Source organism: Hyla sarda, chromosome 4, assembly GCF_029499605.1.
Source record: "Hyla sarda isolate aHylSar1 chromosome 4, aHylSar1.hap1, whole genome shotgun sequence".
Classification (NCBI taxonomy): domain Eukaryota; kingdom Metazoa; phylum Chordata; class Amphibia; order Anura; family Hylidae; genus Hyla; species Hyla sarda.
Genome location: NC_079192.1, coordinates 126,484,333 through 126,494,511, shown reverse-complemented (window position 1 = coordinate 126,494,511; position 10,179 = coordinate 126,484,333).

The following is a 10,179-nucleotide window of genomic DNA, read 5'->3' as shown; positions in this document are numbered from 1 at the left end:
CATGACATCACATCCTGCCCCCTCAATGCAAGTCTATGTGAGGGGGCTTGACGGCTGTACCCCTTTAAAAAATAAAAAACAAACTGGTTGATAAAATGTTTAAAAAAAACAACAACCCTGCCCCCACAAAAACATCCCTTTAAAAATACTATTTTGTATCAAATATACAATTCAGAATACAGAAAAGAATATATATAAAAAATAATCCCCCAAATTTTATAAATAAACCCCAAAAATTCTACAAAAGCTACACACATAGCATTAATGTGACAGGCATAAATCATGAAATAAAATAATACAACAACCCCCCCCCCTACTTTCAAAATTAATAGGCATAAATTCCTATTATATGATTAACTGTTGTATATAATATAACATTTTTAATAAAATATTTAGTAAAAAAATAAGAAAAATATACATAATATTTTAAATTTAAAAAAAATCTAGATCCCAATATGGTCCATCTTTTCTGTTCCTTTTTCTTATGCAGTTTCATAATGCCTGAGATAAGTAGTTCTGGCCCTAGAATGTTATATATATTAGCTTCTGTAGCATGTATCAGGAACATGTTATCATACCTGTGTCTTTTTACAGGTGACTGATGCCCGATGAGAAGGTGAACGTGACATATACCTTTGTCAGCTTCAAGAAAGGAACCACGAGACAGGTAATTAATATTTATATTAATTACTGATAACAATCAGGCTAGATGTAAAATCTAGACCTGCAGAGATGTCATAGTCTCTACCTTATACATGAAGATATATGTGTTGTTAATAAGTATATTGTGTATAGACAGCTTCTAATATAACACAACCATATCTCAGGTACAGAGATTAGGAACATTTATCATCCTTCTTCTCTAATTTTTTATTTGTAGGAATCCTCTTTTTCAATATTAAATAGAATAGACTGAACTTACTGCAGAGTTTACAAGTTTACTTTAGACTGTGGGCCGACTGACCGCAGATTTAAGACTTAACTCTACTAAGTAAAATAAAATCAATTTTTTTTTTGCTTCAAATATATAATTGTAGCCAAAGACTATAGCCATAATAATACATAGCCTGTTACCATAATACTGAAGGGCGTAATACACTGCACTTGAATACTAATGCAGTGTGTTATGTGAGCGATCTGAAGCTCGCTGTTAAAAGTCCCCTTTATAAAAAAAATTTAAGGCTAGGTTCACACTGAGGAATTTCCAGTCAGGATAAGTATTGCCGGAGGTTCCACGGGTACATTGCCGTCCCCATAGATGGCTATGTACTCTGCATGGATCCTATCTAAAAAAAAGTAAAACTAAGTTAAAAATAAACAATGAATAAAATAATGAACCCCAACCTCTACAAAAATGTATATATAAAAAAAAGAATTTTTTAAAAAATAACCCAAAAATAATAAAAAGTAACTCAACCCTCCCCTCACATTAGCCATAATTAAACATTGGCTGTCAACATAATGCTGACAGCCATAATACACTGCACTGTAATACTAGTGCAATGTATTATATGGTGATCAGCAGATCGCTGGTGAAAGCCCTCACATGGGATAAAAAACAAGAACAAAAAAACAAAACAAGTTAAAAAAACGAATTAAACATATCACTCTTAAAAAACATATTAAAAAAAGAGAGAGAAAATGTTTTAAAAAACCCACAATAAAACCCCTGACAATACCGTAACCATGCACTGTCTTTTAGAATAATACCGAGAGGCATAAGAAAGACACTGTCATACTTCTGCAGTCTATGAATATATGAGCTATCGAAACATGGCTGCTTTATGTCCCTTAATGGGAATGGTTACAAACTAATAAGAAGAAAAAGAAGGCTAAAAAATATTTAAAAAAATAACTAAAACTCTGCATTAACAAAAACTTCCCTTTAAAATATTTTTTGGATCAAATATAAAATTAAGAAAAAAGCAAAAAAAATATATAAAAATGCCAAAAAAACGTTATAACCCCATAAAAAAAACCCTTACGATAGCCATAACCATACACTGTCTGTCAGCATAATACTGAGAGGCATAATACACTGCACTACAATAGTGGTGCAGTGTTTCAAAGAAACGATCAGATCAGGAGTGAAAGGTCGTTCTCGTATGGTAAAACAATAATTAATAAAGAAAAAAGAAGTAAATAAATGAATAAAACTGATTAAGATTAGTTTAAAAAAGTATAAAAAATTAAGAAACGGTTGATGAAATAATAAAAAAATTATCTGAATAGATAGAAAGTTAAAGGGGTACTCCACTGCTCAGCATTTGGACCACAGATTTCCAAACGCTGGAGCTGATATCAGTTGCTCGTGATGTCATAGCCCCGCCCCCTCATGACATCACGCCCTGCCCCCTCATGACGTCACATCCTGCCCCCTCAATGCAAGTCTATGGGAGGGGGCTTGACAGCTGTACCCCTTTAAAAAAAAAAAATGGTTGATAAAATATTTTTTTTAAAACAACAACCCTGCCCCCACAAAAACATCCCTTTAAAAATACTTTTTTGTATCAAATATACAATTCAGAATACAGAAGAGAAAATATATAAAAAAAAATCCCCCAAATTTTATAAATAAACCCCAAAAATTCTACAAAAGCTACACACATAGCATAAATGTGAGAGGCATAAATCATGTAATAAAATAATACAACCACCCCCCACTTTAAAAATTAATAGGCATACATTCCTATTATATGATTAACTGTTGTATATAATATAAAAAAATTTTATAAAATATTTAGTAAAAAAATAAGAAAAATATACATAATATTTTAAATTAAAAAAAATCTAGATCCCAATATGGTCCATCTTTTTTGTTCCTTTTTCTTATGCAGTTTCATAATGCCTGAGATAAGTAGTTCTGGCCCTAGAATGTTATATATATTAGCTTCTGTAGCATGTATCAGGAACATGTTATCATACCTGTGTCTTTTTACAGGTGACTGATGCCCGATGAGAAGGTGAACGTGACATATACCTTTGTCAGCTTCAAGAAAGGAACCACGAGACAGGTAATTAATATTTATATTAATTACTGATAACAATCAGGCTAGATGTAAAATCTAGACCTGCAGAGATGTCATAGTCTCTACCTTATACATGAAGATATATGTGTTGTTAATAAGTATATCGTCTATAGACAGCTTCTTATATAACACAATCATATCTCAGGTACAGAGATTAGGTACATTTATCATCCTTCTTCTCTAATTTTTTATTTGTAGGAATCCTCTTTTTCAATATTAAATAGAATAGACTGAACTTACTACAGAATTTACAAGTTTACTTTAGACTGTGGGCCAACTGACCGCAGATTTAAGACTTAACTCTACTAAGTAAAATAAAATCAATTTTTTTTTGCTTCAAATATATAATTGTAGCCAAAGACTATAGCCATAATAATACATACCATAATACTGAAGGAAGTAATAAACTGCACTTGAATACTAATGCAGTGTGTTATGTGAGCGATCTGAAGCTCGCTGTTAAAAGTCCCCTTTATAAAAAAGATTAAAGGCTAGGTTCAGAGGAATTTCCAGTCAGAATAAGCATTGCCGGAGGATCCACGGGTACATTGCCGTCCCCATAGATGGCTATGTACTCTGCATGGATCCTATTTAAAAAAATAAAAATAAGTTAAAAATAAACAATGAATAAAATAATGAACCCCAACCACTACAAAAATGTATATATAAAAAAGAATTTTTTAAAATATAACCCAAAAATAATAAAAAGTAACTCAACCCTCCCCTCAAATTAGCCATAATTAAACATTGGCTGTCAACATAATGCTGACAGCCATAATACACTGCACTGTAATACTAGTGCAATGTATTATATGGTGATCAGCAGACTGCTGGTGAAAGCCCTCACCTTGGATTAAAAAAAAGAACAAAAAAACAAAACAAGATAAAAAACGAATTAAACAGAACACTCTTAAAAAACATATAAAAAAAGAGAGAAAAAATGTTTAATAAAACCCACAATAAAAACCCTGACAATACCGTAACCATGCATTGTCTTTTAGAATAATACCGAGAGGCATAAGAAAGACACTGTCATGCTTCTGCAATCTATGAATATATGAGCTATCGAAAGATGGCTGCTTTAAGTCCCTTAATGGGAATAGATACAAACTAATCAGAAGAAAACAAGGCTAATAAAATATTTAAAAAAAACTAAAACTCTGCATTAACAAAAACTTCCCTTTAAAAAAGATTTTTTGTATCAAATATAAAATTAAGAAAAAAGAAAAAAATATATAAAAATGCCAAAAAAACTTTATAACCCCATAAAAAAAAACTAACGATAGCCATAACCATACACTATCTATCAGCATAATACTGAGAGGCGTAATACACTGCACTACATTAGTGGTGCAGTGTTTCAAAGAAACGATCAGATCAGGAGTGAAAGGTCGTTCTCGTATGGGAAAACAATAATTAGTAAAGAAAAAATAAGTAAATAAATGAATAAAACTGATTAAGATTAGTTTAAAAAGTATAAAAAATTAAGAAACGGTTGATAAAATAATAAAAAATTATCGGAATAAATAGAAAGTTAAAGGGGTACTCCACTGCTCAGCATTTGGAACACAGATTTCCGAACGTTGAAGCCGATATCGGTTGCTCGTGATGTCATAGCCCCGCCCCCTCATGACATCACGCCCTGCCCCTCATGACGTCACATCCTGCCCCCTCAATGCAAGTCTATGTAAGGGGGCTTGACGGTTGTACCCCTTTAAAAAATAAAAAACAAACTGATTGATAAAATGTTTAAAAAAAACAACAACCCTGCCCCCACAAAAACATCCCTTTAAAAATACTTTTTTGTATCAAATATACAATTCAGAATACAGAAAAGAAAATATATAAAAAAAATCCCCCACATTTTATAAATAAACCCCAAAAATTCTACAAAAGCTACACACATAGCATAAATGTGAGAGGCATAAATCATGTAATAAAATAATACAACCAACCCCCCACTTTAAAAATTAATAGGCATACATTCCTATTATATGATTAAATGTTGAATATAATATAAAAAAATTTAATAAAATATTTAGTAAAAAAATAAGAAAAATATACATAATATTTTAAATAAAAAAAATCTAGATCCCAATATGGTCCATCTTTTTTGTTCCTTTATCTTATGCAGTTTCATAATGCCTGAGATAAGTAGTTCTGGCCCTAGAATGTTATATATATTAGCTTCTGTAGCATGTATCAGGAACATGTTATCATACATGTGTCTTTTTACAGGTGACTGATGCCCGATGAGAAGGTGAACGTGACATATACCTTTGTCAGCTTCAAGAAAGGAACCACGAGACAGGTAATTAATATTTATATTAATTACTGATAACAATCAGGCTAGATGTAAAATCTAGACCTACAGAGATGTCATAGTCTCTACCTTATACATGAAGATATATGTGTTGTTAATAAGTATATTGTCTATAGACAGCTTCTTATATAACACAACGATATCTCAGGTACAGAGATTAGGAACATTTATCATCCTTCTTCTCTAATTTAATATTTGTAGGAATCCTCTTTTTCAATATTATATAGAATAGACTGAACTTACTACAGAGTTTACAAGTTTACTTTAGACTGTGGGCTGACTGACCGCAGATTTAAGACTTAACTCTACTAAGTAAAATAAAATCAATTTTTTTTTGCTTCAAATATATAATTGTAGCCAAAGACTATAGTCATAAATATACATAGCCTGTTAATATAATGCTGAAGGGCGTAATACACTGCACTTGAATACTAATGCAGTGTGTTATGTGAGCGATCTAAAGCTCGCTGTTAAAAGTCCCCTTTATAAAAAAAAATTAAAGGCTAGGTTCACACTGAGGAATTTACAGTCAGAATAAGTATTGCCGGAGGTTCCACGGGTACATTGCCGTCCCCATAGATGGCTATGTACTCTGCATGGATCCTATCTAAAAAAATAAATAAAAAATAAGTTAAAAATAAACAATGAATAAAATAATGAACCCCAACCCCTACAAAAATGTATATATAAAAAATTTATTTTTTAAAAAATAACCCAAAAATAATAAAACGTAACTCAACCCTCCCCTAAAATTAGCCATAATTAAACATTGGCTGTCAACATAATGCTGACAGCCATAATACACTGCACTGTAATACTAGTGCAATGTATTATATGGTGATCAGCAGACTGCTGGTGAAAGCCCTCACCTGGGATTAAAAAAAAGAACAAAAAAACAAAACAAGTTAAAAAAACGAATTAAACAGAACACTCTTAAAAAACATATAAAAAAGAGAGAAAAAAAGTTTAAAAAACCCACAATAAAACCCCTGACAATACCGTAACCATGCACTGTCTTTTAGAATAATACCGAGAGGCATAAGAAAGACACTGTCATACTTCTGCAGTCTATGAATATATGAGCTATCGAAAGATGGCTGCTTTAAGTCCCTTAATGGGAATAGATACAAACTAATAAGAAGAAAACAAGGCTAATAAAATATTTTAAAAAATACTAAAACTCTGCATTAACAAAAACTTCCCTTTAAAAAAAATATTTGTATCAAATATAAAATTAAGAAAAAAGAAAAAAACTATATAAAAATGCCCAAAAAACTTTATAACCCCATAAAAAAACCTAACGATAGCCATAACCATACACTGTCTGTCAGCATAATACTGAGAGGCATAATACACTGCACTACATTAGTGGTGCAGTGTTTAAAAGAAAACGATCAGATCAGGAGTGAAAGGTCGTTCTCGTATGGGAAAACAATAATTAGTAAAGAAAAAAAGAGTAAATAAATGAATAAAACTGATTAAGATTAGTTTAAAAAGTATAAAAAATTAAGAAACAGTTGATAAAATAATAAAAAATTATCGGAATAGTTAGAAAGTTGAAGGGGTACTCCACTGCTCAGCGTTTGGAACACAGATTTCCGAACACTGGAGCCGATATCGGTTGCTCGTGATGTCATAGCCCCGCCCCCTCATGACATCACGCCCTGCCCCCTCATGACATCACATCCTGCCCCCTCAATGCAAGTCTATGTGAGGGGGCTTGACGGCTGTACCCCTTTAAAAAATAAAAAACAAACTGGTTGATAAAATGTTTAAAAAAAACAACAACCCTGCCCCCACAAAAACATCCCTTTAAAAATACTATTTTGTATCAAATATACAATTCAGAATACAGAAAAGAATATATATAAAAAATAATCCCCCAAATTTTATAAATAAACCCCAAAAATTCTACAAAAGCTACACACATAGCATTAATGTGACAGGCATGAATCATGAAATAAAATAATACAACAACCCCCCCCCCTACTTTCAAAATTAATAGGCATAAATTCCTATTATATGATTAACTGTTGTATATAATATAACATTTTTAATAAAATATTTAGTAGAAAAATATACATAATATTTTAAATTAAAAAAAAATCTAGATCCCAATATGGTCCATCTTTTCTGTTCCTTTTTCTTATGCAGTTTCATAATGCCTGAGATAAATAGTTCTGGCCCTAGAATGTTATATATATTTGCTTCTGTAGCATGTATCAGGAACATGTTATCATACCTGTGTCTTTTTACAGGTGACTGATGCCCGATGAGAAGGTGAACGTGACATATACCTTTGTCAGCTTCAAGAAAGGAACCACGAGACAGGTAATTAATATTTATATTAATTACTGATAACAATCAGGCTAGATGTAAAATCTAGACCTGCAGAGATGTCATAGTCTCTACCTTATACATGAAGATATATGTGTTGTTAATAAGTATATTGTGTATAGACAGCTTCTAATATAACACAACCATATCTCAGGTACAGAGATTAGGAACATTTATCATCCTTCTTCTCTAATTTTTTATTTGGAGGAATCCTCTTTTTCAATATTAAATAGAATAGACTGAACTTACTACAGAGTTTACAAGTTTACTTTAGACTGTGGGCCGACTGACCGCAGATTTAAGACTTAACTCTACTAAGTAAAATAAAATCAATTTTTTTTTGCTTCAAATATATAATTGTAGCCAAAGACTATAGCCATAATAATACATAGCCTGTTACCATAATACTGAAGGGCGTAATACACTGCACTTGAATACTAATGCAGTGTGTTATGTGAGCGATCTGAAGCTCGCTGTTAAAAGTCCCCTTTATAAAAAAAATTTAAGGCTAGGTTCACACTGAGGAATTTCCAGTCAGGATAAGTATTGCCGGAGGTTCCACGGGTACATTGCCGTCCCCATAGATGGCTATGTACTCTGCATGGATCCTATCTAAAAAAAAAGTAAAACTAAGTTAAAAATAAACAATGAATAAAATAATGAACCCCAACCTCTACAAAAATGTATATATAAAAAAAAGAATTTTTTTAAAAATAACCCAAAAATAATAAAAAGTAACTCAACCCTCCCCTCACATTAGCCATAATTAAACATTGGCTGTCAACATAATGCTGACAGCCATAATACACTGCACTGTAATACTAGTGCAATGTATTATATGGTGATCAGCAGATCGCTGGTGAAAGCCCTCACATGGGATAAAAAACAAGAACAAAAAAACAAAACAAGTTAAAAAAACGAATTAAACATATCACTCTTAAAAAACATATTAAAAAAAGAGAGAGAAAATGTTTTAAAAAAACCCACAATAAAACCCCTGACAATACCGTAACCATGCACTGTCTTTTAGAATAATACCGAGAGGCATAAGAAAGACACTGTCATACTTCTGCAGTCTATGAATATATGAGCTATCGAAACATGGCTGCTTTATTTCCCTTAATGGGAATGGTTACAAACTAATAAGAAGAAAAAGAAGGCTAAAAAAATATTTAAAAAAATAACTAAAACTCTGCATTAACAAAAACTTCCCTTTAAAATATTTTTTGGATCAAATATAAAATTAAGAAAAAAGCAAAAAAAATATATAAAAATGCCAAAAAAACGTTATAACCCCATAAAAAAAACCCTTACGATAGCCATAACCATACACTGTCTGTCAGCATAATACTGAGAGGCATAATACACTGCACTACAATAGTGGTGCAGTGTTTCAAAGAAACGATCAGATCAGGAGTGAAAGGTCGTTCTCGTATGGTAAAACAATAATTAATAAAGAAAAAAGAAGTAAATAAATGAATAAAACTGATTAAGATTAGTTTAAAAAAGTATAAAAAATTAAGAAACGGTTGATGAAATAATAAAAAAATTATCTGAATAGATAGAAAGTTAAAGGGGTACTCCACTGCTCAGCATTTGGACCACAGATTTCCAAACGCTGGAGCTGATATCAGTTGCTCGTGATGTCATAGCCCCGCCCCCTCATGACATCACGCCCTGCCCCCTCATGACGTCACATCCTGCCCCCTCAATGCAAGTCTATGGGAGGGGGCTTGACAGCTGTACCCCTTTAAAAAAAAAATGGTTGATAAAATATTTTTTTTAAAACAACAACCCTGCCCCCACAAAAACATCCCTTTAAAAATACTTTTTTGTATCAAATATACAATTCAGAATACAGAAGAGAAAATATATTAAAAAAAATCCCCCAAATTTTATAAATAAACCCCAAAAATTCTACAAAAGCTACACACATAGCATAAATGTGAGAGGCATAAATCATGTAATAAAATAATACAACCACCCCCCACTTTAAAAATTAATAGGCATACATTCCTATTATATGATTAACTGTTGTATATAATATAAAAAAAAATTATAAAATATTTAGTAAAAAAATAAGAAAAATATACATAATATTTTAAATTAAAAAAAATCTAGATCCCAATATGGTCCATCTTTTTTGTTCCTTTTTCTTATGCAGTTTCATAATGCCTGAGATAAGTAGTTCTGGCCCTAGAATGTTATATATATTAGCTTCTGTAGCATGTATCAGGAACATGTTATCATACCTGTGTCTTTTTACAGGTGACTGATGCCCGATGAGAAGGTGAACGTGACATATACCTTTGTCAGCTTCAAGAAAGGAACCACGAGACAGGTAATTAATATTTATATTAATTACTGATAACAATCAGGCTAGATGTAAAATCTAGACCTGCAGAGATGTCATAGTCTCTACCTTATACATGAAGATATATGTGTTGTTAATAAGTATATCGTCTATAGACAGCTTCTTATATAACACAA